The sequence below is a fragment of the Podarcis erhardii genome (genome assembly GCF_964252035.2).
Source record: "Podarcis erhardii genome assembly, chromosome: W".
In the NCBI taxonomy this organism is placed as follows: domain Eukaryota; kingdom Metazoa; phylum Chordata; class Lepidosauria; order Squamata; family Lacertidae; genus Podarcis; species Podarcis erhardii.
The window spans coordinates 16261771-16281212 of NC_138506.1; positions in this window are offsets into that span (position 1 = coordinate 16261771).

Consider the following 19442-nt stretch of genomic DNA (forward strand, 5'->3'; position numbering starts at 1 on the left):
GTGGGTCTTCCAGTTCATTGTCAGATGCATCAGATGGTCTGACTGAGGCCTTTGCGCTCTTGTAATCTGCTGTGTCATCACTGTCGCTGACGCCAGCAGCAGCGCCGCCCACTGAACTGGAATCCGAACTCTGATCATCATCATCATCATCCTCATCCTCAGCTTTCTCAACATCATCTGGTTTTTTCACATCACCTTCATCCTCCTCTGGGTAACTCTGGAAAATTCCCACATTTTCCCCCCACTTAGGATTGTACTTGTCAGGTCTGCCTCTAGATCCCAGCTCACAGAGGACCAATGCCCGGTGGATATAATATACAAAAGTCTTTATTGAAGTTTAGTTTCCATTTCAAAGCTCTGGGCGCGCAGACCCACGTCTCGACGCTAGACCGGCTAAGTCCCCTCTGACTCACTGCTCCTCCCACACCAGTTTAAGATCCTAGCCCGGCTCCACCTCCTACGCTGTTCTTTCCTTCGCTGGGTCCTTCTGCCCTCTGGGGTTTCCTCCTTCCTGGACTCCTCTGACGCTGACCCCCCTTGGTCTTCCCCTTCCTTCCGGCGGGCTTTAGGACCTGGCTCCCTACCCGGCCTCCCTGCTGTGCCGCTTGCCTGTACATTTGAACTTGGCGCGCGCGCCCAGCCGGTAGCCTTCCTCCTGACCGTTTCCCCGCTTCCTGATGTGGGCGTGACCAAACCTGACTCCTCTCCTCCCGCTGGTGGTGAGAGCACTGGTCCCGATTCCTGGGACTCCCCCTCCCCACTGCGCTCTGGTGGGGAAGCTGGTCCTGATTTCCAACTGCTGCTCAGGGACTCCCCGCTGGCCCCTTCCTCCTGGGGCTTCCCCCCTGGAACCCCCCTCGCTCTGGCCATCGGCGCTCCCTTCTGTGAGTCCTCCGATTCGCTGGAGAGGCTTGTGGAATAACTCTTTCCACTGTCACTGCCTGCGCCCCCCTCGGACTCCTCCTCCTCACTCTCCATTTGCTCCCCCTCCTGTGTCTCTCCTTCTGAACCCCTGACATCCATCCCCCCCTCGAAGCCCCCCCTTCCCCCCTCCCCCTCTTCAGGTGCGGGTTCCGGGTGCTCCAGTGTTGTGGGGGTAATTTCAGGATACAGTTCATCCCCCGAGGCGTGCAACCAGCGGGATAAGTCCGGGAAGTCCTCCATGGGCTCGTCGACGGCGATTTCCTCCGCTTCCATCTCCTGGGCTGTGTGTTCGAAATCTGAAGCCGCCCCCAAATCACCCAAGACCCCCTCTCCCTCTGTCGCCTGAGGTGACTCCACTTCCCAGGGTCCCTTCGGCATGTCTCTGCGCCAGCCCACTTCAGGTTGGTCCTCCCACCAATAAGATCCCCCCGTGCCAAACCCTGAGAGTGATCCCTCTGGGGAACTGCCTCCCGGAGTCGATTCCTCAGCTGAAGAGAAACCCCGGAAAGTGCTGGCTGAGAGTGTGGGTGTGAACAGACAGTCGTCAAAAAAGCCCGCCGGCATGGGCTTGTGCGGGAAAAGTGTATGGAATTCTTCCTTGAGCCACTGCTCCTCCAATGCGTAATCCTGCACCCACCTGTTGGCGCTGGCCGGGGTGTCCTCTGTGGCGAGAAGATATTCGATCCTGTCCTCCCCCCACCTTGAGTTTAAAATCTCTGTGGCTTCATTGAGTGGCTCCCCTCTCGGCGACCCCCCCTTTTTGGGCGCTTCCCTGAGCTGGTCTGGCGCCGTCCCTGGTGCCTGAAACCTGTGGGGCTCTCTGTAGGGTGTGAGCACTGATCTATGAAAGACCGGGTGCATTCTGGACCCCTCCGGGAGTGTCAACCGGAAGGCCACTGGGTTGATCTGCGCCTCTACTTGGTACGGCCCTAGCTGCTTGTGCCCTAGCTTCTTCTTGGCCAGCGATCTGGCTGGAACTGCCTGGGCTGCTAACCACACCCAGTCTCCTACACGGATGTCTTCCCCCACTCTCCTGTGTCGGTCTGCCTGCACTTTGTAAGCCTGTTTCGCCACCTCTAACTGCCTCCTGAGCTGCTCGTGGATCTCCTGCAACTCCGCTGCCACGGCCTCTGCTCCCTGCGGCTCCCCTGCCTTCACTTTCTCCAAACCCGGGAAGGTTCTGGGATGCCGCCCATTGTTGGCGAAAAACGGCGTCACCCCCGTGGACGCGTGCTTCGTGTTGTTGTAGGCAAACTCGGCCAACGGTAGATAGTCCACCCAGGTCAAGGGCTGCTGGTTCGCGTAGCATCTCAGGTACTGCTGCATAATGGCGTTGACTCTCTCCGCCTGCCCGTTGGTCTGCGGGTGTCGCGCCGACGCCAGGCTGACCTTGACGTTCAGGAAACCCATCAGCTTTTGCCAGAAGTTGGATATGAACTGGCGCCCCCTGTCGGACAGGATGGACCGTGGCAGGCCGTGCACCTTGAACACGTGGTCTATAAACAGCTTGGCGGTCTGCTCGGCTGTAGCCACCTTCGCGCAAGGAATGAAGTGGGCCATCTTGGTGAACAAGTCTACTACCACGAGTACTGCCGTCTTGCCCCTCGAGCTGGGCAGATCTGTGACAAAGTCCAGGGCCACCCTCTCCCACGGTTCGAACGGTGTCTGTAGCGGTTCCAACAGGCCTGCCGGCGGCTGGTGTGCTGGCTTGGCCCTTTGGCAGGTGTCGCACCTATTGACGTATTCCGCGACATCCCCTCTCATCTTGGGCCACCAAAAGTCTCTGGCTACTAAGTCCGCCGTCTTCTCCTTGCCGAAGTGTCCCGCGCTGGGCGCGTCGTGCATCTGTTGCAGGACTTTCGCTCGGAGGTTGTCTCCCGGTACGTAGAGGGCTCCTTTGCGGATGAGCAGGCCGTCGCGTATTTGGAAGTCGTCGTCCCTCGCCGTGCCGCTACGGACCTCCTCCATCTTGGCTCGCGCGAAGGAGTCCGTCTGCAGCGCGCGCCGCACTGCGTCCAGGTCCACCGTGGCTGACGCGCATGCCCACGCCTTCGGTGCGAAAATGTGCTTGGCCGCCGCCGGTGCCTCTTCCTCGAGATACTGCGGTTTCCTGGACAGCGCGTCCGCCATGATGTTGTTGTTTCCAGGGATGTATTCTATTCTGAAGTCGAAATCTGCAAAGAACTCCGCCCAGCGGATGTGTCTCTGGTTCAGGAACCTCGCCGTGCGCCAGTACTCCAAGTTTTTATGGTCTGTACGGACCTGCACCGTGTGTTTGGCTCCGACGAGGAAGTGCCGCCACGCCTTGAAGGCTGCATGTATGGCCAGTAACTCCCTGTCCCAGATGGTGTAGTTCTGCTCCGACTTGCTGAGTTTTCTGGAGTAGAAAGCGCACGGCCTCCAGTCCCCCTGGTGGTCTTGCTGCAACAGGACGGCCCCCACAGCCCTGTCTGAGGCGTCCGTCTCCACTCTCATGGGCCTGCTGGGGTTCACGTGTAGCAGGTGTTCCTCGGACGCGAAGAGATTCTTGAGCTTTTGAAAGGACTGCTCTGCCTGCTCCGTCCAGATGAATTTCTTCTTCTTGGAACTGAGGGTGTCAGTGATGGCCGCTGTCTGCATGGCGAAACCTTTGATGAACTTGCGATAAAAGTTGGCAAAGCCGACAAACCTCTGGACTTCCTTCCGATTGCGTGGGCTCTTCCAGTCCAGCACTGCACGTACCTTGGTACTGTCCATGGCGAGTCCCTTGTCGGACAGTTTGTAGCCCAGGAAGTCCACCTCCGTCTTGTCGAACTGGCACTTCTCCAGCTTGGCGTAAAGCCTGTGCTCCCGCAGCCGTTGCAGGACCTCCCTGACATCTCTCTCGTGAGCCTCCGGCGACTCCGAGAAGATGAGGATGTCGTCCAGGAAGCAGACGCACTTCTTGTAGAGAAGACCCGCCAAGACATGATGCATGAATGCTTGAAAATAGTGGGAGCCATTTTGTAATCCAAAAGGCATAACTCTATACTCATAGGTGCCCAGCGGCGTAAACATGGCCATTTTCCACTCGTCACCTTCGCGCACGCGAATGAGATTGTACGCTCCCCACAGAACCAACTTGGTAAAGATGCGACCCTTCCTCACCGTCGCCAGCAGGTCATCGATCTTGGGCATAGGGAAGGCTGAGGGCTTGGTCTTCGAGTTTAAGACGCGAAAGTCCACGACCAGCCTCTTCTGGGGCGTGTCCCGTTTCTTTACAAAAAATACAGGACTGCCCCCCACCGCCTTGGACTCTCGGATGAATCCTCGCTTCAAGTTGTGATCTATGAACTCCCTGAGCTCCTGCAATTCATCCTCCGACATGGAATACAGTTTCCCCGTCGGGAGCGTCGCCCCCGGCAGGAGGTCAATCTTGCAGTCGTAGGGTCTGTGGGGAGGCAGCTTGTCCGCTTCTTTCTCGCAGAAGACCTCCAAAAACTCTTTGTACTTGTTAGGTACTGCTTGCAGGATGCCCAAGTTCAGCTGTGGTCCATCCTCATGCCCCTCATCTTCCAAGTCAGCCAGGATGCAGTGTTCTGCGCAGTAGGAGGAGCCGAAGGTTAGTTGACGCTGGTACCAAGCTAATGCCGGGCTGTGCCTATCCAGCCAACTCATGCCCAACACTATGGGCGTGTCTGACAGGCGGGTGACGTTGAAGATGATGGCTTCGCGGTGATTACCAATGCGCATCACCATTGGCGGCGTCTGCTGTAGCACTTGCCCTCCCAGTAGCTCCCTGCCGTCCACCGTGACGACGTTCAGAGGTACCGTCGCTGGCAGAAGGGCTATGCCATGTTGCTGGATGAACTCCATGCCTATAAAATCTGCATTGCTCCCAGAGTCAATGGTAATGGGAATTTCCACAGTGAGCCCATTGGGAAGCTGGAGGGATGCGGTGAGCTGCACTACTGGTTTGGGTGGGAGGGGGTCTGTGGGCTGTAACATTACTGGGGATTGCTTCACTGACTTGTCTGGCTGGCCCCCAGTGACTCCATTTCCAGCCAGACAGTGGAGTTTTCCTGCTGTGATTCACTCTGCTGAACTCCTTCTGTTACTGTCGCTGCGGCTGCAGTGTGCTTGTGAAACCGCTGGGGACACTCTTTCGCCATGTGATGAGCACTGTCGCAGATGTAGCACTTCCTGGTCCCTCTAGGAGGCTTCATTTTGACTGCTCCCAGCGTTAGGGCTCTGGCTGCGGACTGAGCCTTAGCACCACCTATTTCCATCAGCTCCTCTTCCCCTCCCAGCAGAGGCATGGATCGAGCGCGTGCCGCTTCCTTGGGAAAGGGGGGCGGTCCTCTCGCTGGCGTGCGTCCCCAATGCCCTTCCTCCTTGTCCCAAGGGCGTCCTTCCAGCCTAACCCCAATCGTGAGTGCCCTCTCCACAACGTCTTTGGTGGTATGGGGTCTCTCTCCCCTTGCAATTTCGTCTTTTACAGCTCCATTCAGCCCTTCCCAGAAAAGGTCTCTGACTGCAGCTGAATCTTTTCCCCATCCCAGCGCATTCACCAATGCAAAAAAGCGGGAATGATACTCCCTCACAGTGGCTCTCCCTTGTTTCAGCCCATGTATCTCTTTTCTGGCGATATCAATGTCTATTGTTGATAAAAAACACGAATCCATCGCTTTAATGAAGGCATCCGCACTTCGGAGCGCCGGATCCTTATCTCTCCACAGATTGCGCAGCCACGCTTTAGCTTCTCCATGCAAATGAGATAATATAAATCCCACCCTCTCCTGCTCATCTCTAAAGTCTTTATCCAGCAATTGCAGCGCAAACAGCACGTCTGCTCGGAAGTTAGGGTACTGCTGCAAATTCCCATCGAAATGAGACACAAGGCTGCCCCCTCTCTTCCCCAGCCCAATCCCCTCTGGCTTTGGGGGGGGGGTGCCCCTGCTTTGTAAGCGCTTCCAACCTGGCTTGTAGATCCTTGCAGGCAGCAGCTGCTTCGTCTTCCCTCCTCCTAGATGCGAGTATCTCCTCGTTGAGTCGCGTCACTGCATTTTGCAGGGCTACCATTTGCTGTTCGGTAGTCATCTTGCCTTGCTTTTGTGAGCTCGTTAAGCACCAATCTTCGCCCCTCGCTGCGTCCACTCACGTTGCGAGGTTCTTGGTGAAAAGGGGAGAGGGGACTTACTGTCAGGTCTGCCTCTAGATCCCAGCTCACAGAGGACCAACGCCCGGTGGATATAATATACAAAAGTCTTTATTGAAGTTTAGTTTCCATTTCAAAGCTCTGGGCGCGCAGACCCACGTCTCGACGCTAGACCGGCTAAGTCCCCTCTGACTCACTGCTCCTCCCACACCAGTTTAAGATCCTAGCCCGGCTCCACCTCCTACGCTGTTCTTTCCTTCGCTGGGTCCTTCTGCCCTCTGGGGTTTCCTCCTTCCTGGACTCCTCTGACGCTGACCCCCCTTGGTCTTCCCCTTCCTTCCGGCGGGCTTTAGGACCTGGCTCCCTACCCGGGCTCCCTGCTGTGCCGCTCGCCTGTACATTTGAACTTGGCGCGCGCGCCCAGCCGGTAGCCTTCCTCCTGACCGTTTCCCCGCTTCCTGATGTGGGCGTGACCAAACCTGACTCCTCTCCTCCCGCTGGTGGTGAGAGCACTGGTCCCGATTCCTGGGACTCCCCCTCCCCACTGCGCTCTGGTGGGGAAGCTGGTCCTGATTTCCAACTGCTGCTCAGGGACTCCCCGCTGGCCCCTTCCTCCTGGGGCTTCCCCCCTGGAACCCCCCTCGCTCTGGCCATCGGCGCTCCCTTCTGTGAGTCCTCCGATTCGCTGGAGAGGCTTGTGGAATAACTCTTTCCACTGTCACTGCCTGCGCCCCCCTCGGACTCCTCCTCCTCACTCTCCATTTGCTCCCCCTCCTGTGTCTCTCCTTCTGAACCCCTGACAGTACTCAACACTCCTTGTGAACTTAATGGACTTAGAATCAGTCATCCATACTCTGTATGCACCTTTTTCGTACCCCATGAACAAACCATGTGCCCCACGCTTCCCAAGCTTGTTGCTTTGTGGGGTGTGTACCCACATGTCAGAACCAAAGATTCTCATGTGCTTGACATTCGGTTTCTTACCAAACATCTTCTCATAGGGAGTGCAACCAATAGGTGATGACAGTCTGCGATTATAGGAATAAGTAAACGTCGACAGAGCCTCCCCCCAAAAGTTCTCAGGAGGTTGGCATCATGCAACAAGGTTTTTAGGCCTTGAAGCAAAGTTTGGTTTGCTCGCTCAGCAAGTCCATTCATCCATGGCGATCTAGGCGTTGACAAGTCATACTGGATTCCCTTCTCAGTCAGGAAAGCTTCAAACTGCTGAGAAGTGAACTCCCCGCCTTGATCAGTAAAGAGACAGCCAATACGCTTACCGTGAACATTCTCCAACCATGCACAGAATGCCTTGAACCTAGGAAACGCTTGCGATTTCTGCTCAAGCATAAACACATGAATGTACCTAGAAAAAGAATCAATTAGAACCATGAAGTACCTTGCTCCACCCAAAGAGGGTGCAAGTGGACCAACCAGGTCTGCGTGCACTAGCTGGTAGGGTTTGGAAGCCTGCCTGCTAGACTCCTTGCCTTTTGGAGCAACCTTCACCTTGTTCTCTGCACAAGATACACATTTCATGTGAAACTTACAGGGTTTGATGTCCAAACCTTCAACCAACTCGGCATCTTGGCCAGCGCCTGCCAAGACATGTGACAAAATTTTCGATGTGCATCATGAATACATCCTGCATGAAGAACCTTGTTAGTTTGTGCAACACAACAAGAATCATCATTAGACACAGCAACAGCACCACTGTCATCATAAGTTATACAGAATAAGCCATCTATAAACTTTGCATGCAAAATGTCCTCTTTGCCTTTCCTGATGACACAGACGTTCCTCTTGAAGGAAACCTCGAAACCACGGACAATCAGCTGTGGTACACTGAGCAAACTGTCCGCTGCTCCTGGAACATAAAGTACATTACTGATGGTTGTATGCAAACTTGCAAGTTTCACAGTCCCGACTCCTGCAATTTGCAACGTCCTTCCATCAGCCAGGTGGATCTCACCATCTTGAGGTGTGAAGGAGATAAAAAGATGTCGGTCCTTTGAAAGATGGCGGCTCGCACCAGAGTCCACGATAAACCTGGCCTTTAGCCTTTGGTGAAGCTGTGCCAGCAAACAAAGCCTTGTTTTTCCCTGGCTTGGGGTTTCCACCCCCCTTCTGCTTCTGGCCATCTGCAGACATCTGTCTCTGTTTACCTCTGGCCTTCCAGTATCTGTGAGGATGACCTTGGCTCCCATGAGAAACAGAGCTGTCAGCTGCCGACTCCTTGGCTCCCCCTGGAGACTGGAATGCTGCCTGGGATGACATCACAGTCAGCTCCCCCTGTAGCTTGCAACCGGTGCCCTCAGCATCCCTGCATTCACTCGCATTCTGGGAAACAGCCAGGACCTCCGACGCAGTCAAACTCTGGGCTGGGATTACTGGCAAATGGGCTATCTTCAAAGCATTCCACATCTTACGTGCAGTCAGGTTGCCAGCTAACGTTTTAATTTCCTCCAGAGAGACGGACAAGACTATTACGTCAATGGCCCTCGAATTCTGGGCTCTCCATCTATCTGTCAGAGGAACTGGAGGGGCTTCAGACACAGTATGCCACACTCCAAACTGTAGAAGCAAGCTCTCACAGTACACAACCCAGGTGTCATAATTGTGCCGATTTAACTTTGGGCACTCAGCAGCTTCAGAGGCTTGGAAAAACTCCATTCCACCTCTTTTCTTGAGCCGTGAGTCTTTTTCTCTTCAAAAACTTCTTATCTCGGCAGCCCATAAATCACGAAGCCTCTGGCACGGCTCCCAGGCCAATTAAGCAGCCGGAGTTCAAAGACTCTTTGCCGCGGCCCAACAGAAAAGCCTCTGCTTTCGCTTTTCCAACACATACCTCAGCAGTCTGTCGCAGTCTTACTCTCCTGTAAGTGCCGTGAATCTGGGCCCAAAACCTGTTGTTGGGATACTGCCAGGGAGACACAGGCCATCACTGCCTCCACGCCGACTCCAGACTCCAGACGTCCATCGACCTCCCGTAGATACAGTATCAGCAATTAGCGACATGAGCTCCAGAAAATAGCTTTCACATTCCAGAACTGATGCACGCTCTTTCAGCAGAGTTCACATAGCGAAAGTTGCACTCAGGAGAGCATTATTTACAAGTTTATTCAGCGTTGGTCAGAACAAAGAAAAACATGTCTGCCTGCTAGCGTGTTCAGCGCAGAGAGAGAGAAACGAAAGCAATAGCAAAACATAAACATCCTGTGAACAGGAAATACGCAGGCTTTGTGACGCACAAAAGCCTGCTCCCTTTTAAGGTGGAATGGAAATATCCTAACTGATAGCCCATCTGAGGCTCTCCACAAGATAACCGCCCCAACACCTGAGACAACTAGACTTGATTGCCCCCCGAGATGTTTGCCAATCAAAAAACACAAGCTGGCCACTTGTACGTGGAACATCGCAGGGTGGGGAGCTAAAAGTAAAGATCCCAATCTAATGGACTTCCTCACTAAATTTGACATCCTGTTCATCCAGGAAACCTGGTTGATAGATGAGCTCTACCTGGATAATTACCACTCGTGTATAAAGAGAGCAACACCTAGCCAAAAAGGGGGCAGACCCAAAGGAGGCTTAGCCTTACTGTTCTCAACGCAGATACAAGCTAATATTACCCAATTACCCTCCAATGACGAATGGTCTGTAGCAGCAGTTTTAGATTTTGGACAAATCAAACTGCTATGCATAAACTTATACTTACCCACATGTCGACGGCAGGCACAAGTAGAACAACTATGGAAAGAAGTGGAAGCCCACGTGGTGCAATGGAGGAAACAACATCCGTCAGCCATGATATTACTAGCTGGTGACTTAAATGCAAGAGTGGGCCCCAACGACATCACCCTATACACACATTTTCACCAATGGCCTCCAGAAACAGAAATTATCCCACCCCTAATGACAAGATCATCCTACGATAAGACATGTAACATTGGAGGACTACATCTAGCACAGATGGCCTACAGACAGAATCTACACTTACTGAATGGGGCTATACAAGGAGACTATCCTGGCCAATATACATATTGGTCAGGACACAAACTGTCAGCGATAGACTACTGCATTGTTTCCCAGGACTTGATCCCAAGGATATCAAAATTCACCATTACAGCAAGAGCTGAAAGTGATCACCTACCTTTATCCCTCGTGTGTGATCTACCCTTTGATCTGCCCAAACCACAACACAGATATCAACTAGATCTAACACCTGGAACAGGCCTCAAGAAAATCAGATGGAATGGACAAGTGAGTGAGCGGATATCTAACTGGTACAAATCTGAGGAGAGCTATCGTCTCTCAAAAGTAATTATAGAACAGCGCTTAGAAATAGAAGAGAGCGCCCCGAACATGATGACAACATATGAAATGCTTATACAAAAAATTCAAGAACTGGTTGTAAAACCGAATTCCAAGTCTCCCTACCATAGGAAAACTTCCAGGGAGTGGTTCGATCAAGAGTGCATAACCTCCAAAAAATCATTGATCCACTCCTTCATCTGTCATAAGGATAATCCAACAGAGGATAACAGACAAAAGATGCTTGAAGCTAAAAGAAGTTACAAAAAACTCCTGACACAAAAGAAAAGGTACGCAATGAAGTTATTATGGCAGCAATTGATAGAGGCCTCCAATTCCAGTAACCCATCATTATTCTGGAGAATCGTTGCTGTACAGCCGGATAGGGGCCTATCACATCTATCCTGCTGCATATCAGTGAAAGCCTGGGAAACACACTTTCATAATCTTTACGAGGAATCTAGCGATGAGTCCTATGCACTAGACATACTGGAAGATCAGATTCAGCCATGGCCAGCAGTCTCAACAACAGAGACTCATTTGCTGATTGACCAACTAAAGAACGGGAAAGCTCCCGGAATTGATTGTATACCAGCGGAACTTTTTAAAACCAATCCGACCTGGTGGGCCCCCTTGTTAGCCTCTCTGTTTACATATATAGATAGAACTGCACAGATTCCACATGACTGGGGGACTTCCATCATTATCCCCATTTACAAAAAAGGCTTGAGGGATGATCCCTCCAACTACAGACCTATAAGCCTCCTGAATATAATAAGTAAATTATACGCCAAATACCTCAGCGAGAAACTGTGCGAATGGATAGAAAGAGCGAAGATTCTTGATGATGCACAGGCAGGATTTAGACAGGGGAGATCCACAATGGATCATTGCCTGATCTTACAGCATCTAGCTGAGAAATACACATCGCAACACAATCAACACTTATTCGCAGCATTTATAGATTTTAAAGCAGCCTTTGACTCCATCTCAAGAACCCGACTCTGGGACAAACTCAACAAAACTTCCATAGACCGACGTCTGCTGCTACTAATATTTAAACTGTAGTCAAAAAGGTCAACTCTCTAATTTCATTAGAACAACAAAGGGAGTTAAACAAGGATGCATTTTGGCCACCTTTTTGTTCAACATCTATATAAACTCCCTAATAGACCACCTACATGGAGCGGATACACACGCCCCAAAATTAGCAGACAAAAAACTGCCTATCCTACTCTATGCAGACGATGCGGTTATACTATCCCAGACTCAGATGGGCCTCAAAAGAGCTCTTAACAGCTTATCCCAATATTGTAGAGAAGAGAAACTAGCAGTGAACTACCAAAAAACAAAAATCATGGTTTTCTCTAATAAAAGAAAAATATACAGATGGAATTTAGACAATCAGGAGATTGAACAAGTGACATGCTTTAAATACCTAGGAGTTATATTCCAAGCATCAAGGAAGAAGACTGCCCACATAAATTACAGCTCCTCTACAGCACAAAAAAGTACAACAGCAATTCTAAGATTCCACCGTACAACGGGAGGAAATTTCATTCCTGCTGCAATTAAACTATTCGTTAAACCACTCGTTTCCCTCTCTAATCTAGACCCATACGAAAAGATACAATCAGGCTTCCTTAGATCACTCCTGCAAACACCTAAATGTGTTCCAAACGCCGCCCTACGACTGGAAGCGGGCTTATACAGCATTAAAACCAAAATATGGATAAGAACCTTATGCACTTGGCTAACACTTAACAATTCGCCGGTTGGACTACTTTCCCTGATGCTTCTTGACAAATTCCAATCTAGTTGGAGGAAGGGCACTCTCAGAAAACTGGCCACATACGGTCTCTCCCCAGAGTATTTATTAAGTTTAGAAAGGGGAAGGGCCAAGAACATAATCAAAGAAAGACTCAGGGACACTGAAGCCCAAAATGACTTTAATCAACTTCCGATAACCTATAAACACTTGTACAATTCCCAAAGACCCCATCTAGCAAACTATCTCAAAGTTCTAGACAACGCAAAACACCGATGGGCATTTTCCAGGGCCCGCTTTAACGCTCTCCCTTCAGCTCTTCTAGAGGGAAGATATAACAAAATACCGATCGAACAAAGATTATGTCCCTGTAACAGCAACGAAATCGAAACCATCGGGCATGTCATCTTATACTGCCCTTTATACCGAGACTCAAGAAAGGAGCTGATCGAACCGATCCTGAGGAAAATACCCCGTAGTACAGACGACACCTATATCAGACACCTCCTAGCTGATAAAGAGCCCGAAATCAACAGGCCAGTGGCAAAGTATTGTTACATTGCAACAAGAATAAGACGAGCAATGATGTCAGCAACGGAGTCCAAATTGTAAACACCGAAGGAATGATAACAAACAGTAGCGACATTTGAATTTAATTCTTAAGACCTTAACAGACAAAACCTGGTCATAAATATAAGCACCAATTCTGTGAATTGGCCACATTTCCACTGTTATTTGTAGCACAATACTGCTTATAATGTCATATTTCTTTTATAAATTGCTTTCTGGTCATTGACCGTATTAAAGATAATTGAAAAGCAAGCTGCTAGGTACCTTTGGGAGGGATTTTCCCTTGGCTTCAGAATCCCTGTTTCATTCACACCCAATTCCAGAAACCCCCCCCCAACTAAAAATCGGTAAAAGACATGCCTGAAGTTGCTAGGAAGAAAATACATAAGGAAATTGCCAGTGGGAGGGTAGCTGGCCCCTTCATGGAGCCTCCATTTGAGGGTTTACATATTTCACCGCTAGGTATTGTCCCCAAGAAGGCCCCGGGTGAATACTGCATGATACACAACCTTTCCTATCTAAGGGTAGTTCAGTTAATGATGCAATTCCTCGGGAACTCTGCTCAGTTAAGTATGCCTCCTTTGATCAAGCGGTAAAGCTTATTCGTAAATTCGGGAGGGGAGCTTTGCTAGCGAAGTGTGACATTGAGTCGGCCTTCCGCCTCCTTCCAGTACATCTGGAAGACTTCCGTTGGCTGGGTTTTAAATTTGAGGGGGCGTACTTCATAGATAAGGCCATGCCCATGGGTTGCTCGGTAGCTTGTGCAGCCTTCGAGACCTTTAGCACCTTCCTGGACTGGGCCCTTCGCTTTAAGAAAGGTTCCGAAGGGGTGGGGCATTATTTAGATGACTTTATTTTAGTGGCTAGTAATGCGCCTGACTGCGTAGCCTTGCTTCAAGCTTTTACATTCCTGGCGCAGGAGCTGGGCGTCCCTTTAAGCAAATGACAAAACAGAGGGTTCTGTCACAACCATGACATACCTAGGCATAGAGCTTGATACTATCGCTCAAACATCCCGCTTACCCAAGGAAAAGTTGACTGCTCTTAAAGAGTTCATTTTACAGCTGTTGCCCCTTAGGAAGGTCACCCTCAGGCAAATTCAGTCGCTTCTAGGTCATCTTAACTTCACTTGCCGGGTGGTGGCCCCGGGCTGCCCCTTTTGTGGGCGTTTGGCGAGGTTGTCGGCAGGTTTGCACTCTCCCCATCACAGGGTCTGTCTATCAAAAGCAGTTAAGGCAGACCTAGAGGTATGGCTGGAGTTTTTGGACATGTACAACGTCATTTCATTATGGCAGGACAACCTATCGCTTCAGGCTGACTTTCAAGTACAATCTGACGCAGCGGGTTCTCTCGGGTTTGGCGTTTATTTCAGGGGACAGTGGTGCGCACAACCATGGCCTTCATCCTGGCAGGGAAAACCTATAACATGCGACCTTACCTTTCTGGAATTCTTTCCAATAGTGGTGGCAGTGCATTTGTGGGCAAAGGAGTTCAAAGACTGCCTGGTATGCTTCTGGACGGACAACCAGGCTGTGGTTTCCGTACTCTCAAGGCAATCCACGTGTTCCCTGAGGGTGGCAGCTCTACTGAGATCTTTTGTCCTTTTGTGCCTAAAACTAAACATTTATGTCTCAGCTAACTTTGTACCAGGAATCAATAACGATATCGCGGATGCTCTATCTCGCTTCCAGATGGATCGCTTCTGCTCGTTGGCGCCGGATGCACAGCAATTGCCTCAGCCGTTTCCGGAGCACCTTTGGCGCCTTGGGAGCGAGAAGTCCTAAAGGGAGTATTAGCATCAGTCAACACTTAGATCCTATAAGAAGGCTTGGGCAGATTTCATGACATTTCGTAATAAAATAGGCTTTGCCCCCCCGAAAAAAGCAGAGGTGCTGAAATACTTGGTGCATTTACGGGGATTGGGCCGCGCACCAAAGACCCTTAACATTCAGTCTTCAGCGATCTCTTTCTTTTGTAAGGCTCTGTACTCGGTAGATCCTTGCTCTGACTTCCTAGTACGGAAGGCGCTGGAGGGCTGGCGCAGGCTCCAGCCTCCCATCACAGATGGTGGGAGTCACATAACCTTCGACATCCTGGGTCAAATCCATAAATAACTAAGGTCTGTTTGAAGCACGTATGAAGCACGCCTATTTCTGCAGCGTACTCTGTTGCCTTTTTTGCTGCCTTGCGCATTGGTGAGGTGGTGCGTGATGACCAGCCCAGTCATGTTGCACGGGGGATCCTGTTAAAGGACATGACATCATCTCGCTCAGACCTGGTTCTCCATATTCGGAGCTCCAAAACTGATCAGTTAGGAAAAGGGGCCTTAATTAGGCTTATAGCAACTCAAAAGAAGGGGCCATGCCCAGTAAAGGACACAAGACGATTCTTACACTTGAGACCAAATGCCCCTGGCCCCTTTTTCATACATAAGGATGGCTTCCGCCTTACAAGGCATCAGTTTATGCGCATCATGCGCAAGGCAATTGCTGCGTGCGGTCTTCTCCCTGTGGAATTTGCGGCTCATTCATTTCGGATCGGGGCAGCCACTACAGCAGTACACTTAGGCCTCCCAGCCGAAAGGATAAAGGATTTGGGGCAGTGGAAATCAGACGCCTTTAAAGGGTATGTTCGGAGACCTTTATGATGGTATTCGCCCCCCGACCCCTCCTTGTTATGCTCTCTTTCTTTTAGGTGACGTGGCTGTGCGTATCTGGATCAGTGGCCATAGTATCGGACACTGGGCCAGAAATCATGCTGTTAGCCGGGGTCAGGGAGGCACGCTAGATCTGCCAAAGAACATGGAGTTATCCTGAATTACTCGCCGTGGAATGCGTTGGGCAGAATTTCTACCGGCAGTAAAGGCTAGAGTCGCCAAAGATGGCCCACCGGATGCCCTTGTCATTCAGCTGGGGGACAACGATTTGGCTTATAGGAAGGGCGTGGATTTAATGTGGAACATTTACAACAATTTTGATGAATTGAAAAACTCTTTCCCAAGGCTAGTCATAATTTGGTCTTCCCTGTTAAAAAGACGCACATGGAGGGATTGCAGATGCCCTATTGCTATTAACAAGTCCAGAAAAATACTGGAACGCTCGGTGGCGCGTAGAGTGGTGACACTGGGGGGAACGGGTCATTGACCACCCCAACATTCAATTCAGCAAGGCGACCCTCTACCGCGGGGATGGCGTACATCTTTCCAATGAGGGGAACAATGTTTGGCTGGCTGACATTTCTGCAGGGATTAGGCATTGGTTGCAGGTCTGAGGGTACTGGCGGTGAGCTTTGCTCGAGTGGCGGTTAGGCATTGGTCGGGGTATTGTTATGTAGATGAATGGGGGGAGGAGCACCATCACCTCCCCCGGTTGCGAAGGGTAGTCTGGTAAAGGACTCCGGGGGGCGTGGCCCCGTCCAAAGCTTATGGAGGCCAGGGCCCAAGGGACGCCCCCGAGCGGTGACCCCCAGGGGAGTGCCTAGTTGATGTGCATCAGCAGGGCTCCCCCTGCTGGTGTTAACCCTTCCCGGCCTCTCAGGCAGACAGTCTGAAGCCGGATAGTTGATTAGGACCAATGCCAAAGCCAATACTGCTCATCACCTGTAACCAATAAAGTTGTGGCCAATTTTAGCCCATTAACCTTAACTATGGTGTCTCGTGTCTTTATTTCTACTGGTGGGAGGGGGGAACTCGCCACGCAATTCCAATTTCTAACGAAAGCATTAAAGGCCAAATCAATAGCCTTCAGACGGGAATACCCAGTGGGGATTTCCTTCAATTTCAAAGGAAAAAGAAGACGATTTGAGACATTTGAGGAAGCAGATATGTTTTGGAGGAAGTATCGAGGAGAATTAGGAGGAGGGAAAAGCGAAGTAAGAAATGAGGAAGGAAAAAAGGGAGAGCTATTGGATGAGGCGGAAGAAGAAGAGAGAGCTCAGCAAAGGGTGGAAGGATAAAGAACTAATCAGACCAATAACTATTACAAGTCTCTTCTCCTTTACCACCACATATAACTTAAACTCTTTCTACTAACTTTATAATTTTTTAACTAATAAAGTATGAAATTTAAATTGTTATCTTGGAACGTAAATGGTTTAAACAGTAGGAGGCAAAGGCAGAAAATAGAACGTATCTTAGAGAGGCAGAAGTGGGACCTTGCTTGTTTACAAGAAACCCACATCAATACTAAGCATAAAAGATTAGTAAAACCAAAGTTAGGGGAAGAATTCATCACATGTGATGTAAGAAAAAAAGGGGGGGGGTTGTAATGTATGTTAAAAGCAAATACGAACCAGAATTGTTATATGAAGATAAAGAGGGGAGGATTGTAATAGTCAAAATATCACTAGAGGGGGAACCAATTATGGTAGCGGGAATCTATGGATCAAATAAAATAAAATCAGAATTCTATGTTAAAGTAAGATCATTATTAATGGAATGTATAGATATGAGAATTATTGTGTTAGGGGATTTAAATTGAGTAATGGAACCAGAATTGGGCAGATCGCAGAAGAAGAGAGGGGGAAATGAAGGGAAGCTGCCAAAAGGTTTTGTGGAAATGGTAAGGCTCTTTGATTTAGTGGATATATGGAGATATAAATATCCTGTCGAAAAGGAGTTCACATATTTCTCAGAACCAAACAATTTGTATAGTCGAATCGACAGTATATGGATTACTAAGGATATGACAATTAAAGCAGAGAATGCCGAAATATTACCAAAAACACTTGCAGATAACAATCCCGTATCATTAACTCTTAAAGGAAAAGAGGAGAAAGGGGGAAAAAGGTGGAGAATGAATGTTTTCCTATTAAAAAATCAAAAAGTAATACAAGGAGCCAGAAAGTTGATGAAGGAATATTTTGAAAACAACTGGAGGAAAGGGACAGATGTAAAAACAGTGTGGGATGCTGGGAAGGCAGTTGTTAGGGGATATTTCATACAACAAAACTCAATAGCATATAAGAATAAAGAAAAAAAGAAAAGGGAGCTTTTAGAAGAAATTAAAAGGAAGGAAAAATTGGCCTATGCAAGCAAAAATAAAGAGAAATTAAATCAAAAAATTAAATTACTGAGAGTAGAATACAATAAAATTATAGAACAGGAGGTAGAACAACAAATCAAATTTTGGAAATATAAAAATTTTGAATGGGCAAATAAACCAGGCAAGATCCTTGCCTGGCAATTAAAGAAACAAAGAAATGAAAAATTAATAAATAAGATAAAAGTAGAAGAGAGGACAATAAGGGATATTACAGAAATTAAAAAAGACGAAAGATTTATATGATCTGAGGTGAAACCAGAGTATTAAAAATTAAAAAAGAATTTGAAAAATATTATTAAAAATATATCAGAAAGATGACGTGTCAATAGAAGAAATATAGGGAATATATAAAGAAAAATAAATTAATAGAGATAGCAGAAGAAGACCACAAATTATTAAATGAACCAATATCAACCGTAGAAATTAAGGAATCGATTCAAAAATTAAAAATAGGGAAATCCCCAGGTCCAGACGGCATACCAGCAGAATACTGTTAAATGAATTAATCGACCCACTAAAAGAAGTAATAGAGGAAGCAGTAGAGAAGAGGAATATTCCAGACTCTTGGACCCAAGCGTATATAACACTCCTGCCAAAACAAGGTATGGACTTGGAATCTGTCTCAAATTATAGACCCATTTCGTTGTTGAATTCGGATTATAAAATTTATATGCAGGATCATTGGCTAACAGGTTGAAAAAAATAATAGGAAAAATAGTACATAAAAATCAGGCCGGATCTGTGGAAGGAAGACAAATAAAGAATAATATTAGAAATATAATAGACATAATGGAATATCTACAAGTAAGAAGAGATAAACAAGCAGCCCTGATTTCAATTGATGCGGAGAAGGCTTTCGATAAAATCTCATGGGAATTTATGAAAAAACTATTAAAAGAATTGTGTCTAGGCAAAAAATTCCAAAAAGGTAGAAATGCAATATATAGCCAACAGAAAGCAAAAAATATTATTAATGGAGAGTTTGGAGAAGAAATTAATATATTTAAAGGTACAAGTCAAGGATGCCCCCTACCCCCAATGTTGTTTATTAAAGTATTAGAGGTTCTATTAAAGAAAATAAGGCAGGACAACCAAATAAGAGGAATAGCAGTTGGTGAAAAAAGATATAAGTTAAGAGCCTTTGCAGATGATGCTATGATCACAACAGAAAATCCCCTACAATGCACACCTAGAATATTGGAATGTATAAACGAATATGGCAGATTAGCAGGATTCAAATTAAACTATGGGAAAACCAAAATATTACTGAAAAATATGGAAGAAAAAGATAAAGTGAAATTACAGGACTGGAAATTAAAAAGAAAATAAGGTATCTTGGAATAAATTCCAAAATCATGGGAAGAAGCTTTTATCACCCTGATACCCAAGCAAGGAACGGACCCAAATTTAATTAGTAACTATAGACTGATATCATTATTAAACAACAATTATAAGATATTTGCTGACATTCTTGCAAATAGGTTAAAAAAAAATACTTAATGAAATCATACACTAAGACCAGGCATAGACAAACTCGGCCCTCCAGATGGTTTGGGACTACAACTCCCATCATCCCTAGCTAACAGGACCAATGGTCAGGGATGACAGGAGTTGTAGTCCCAAAACATCTGGAGGGCCGAGTGAGTCAAGAATGGATAAAAAAGCAATTTTGATGCTGGTAGATGCCGAAAAAGCCTTTGACAATATATCCTGG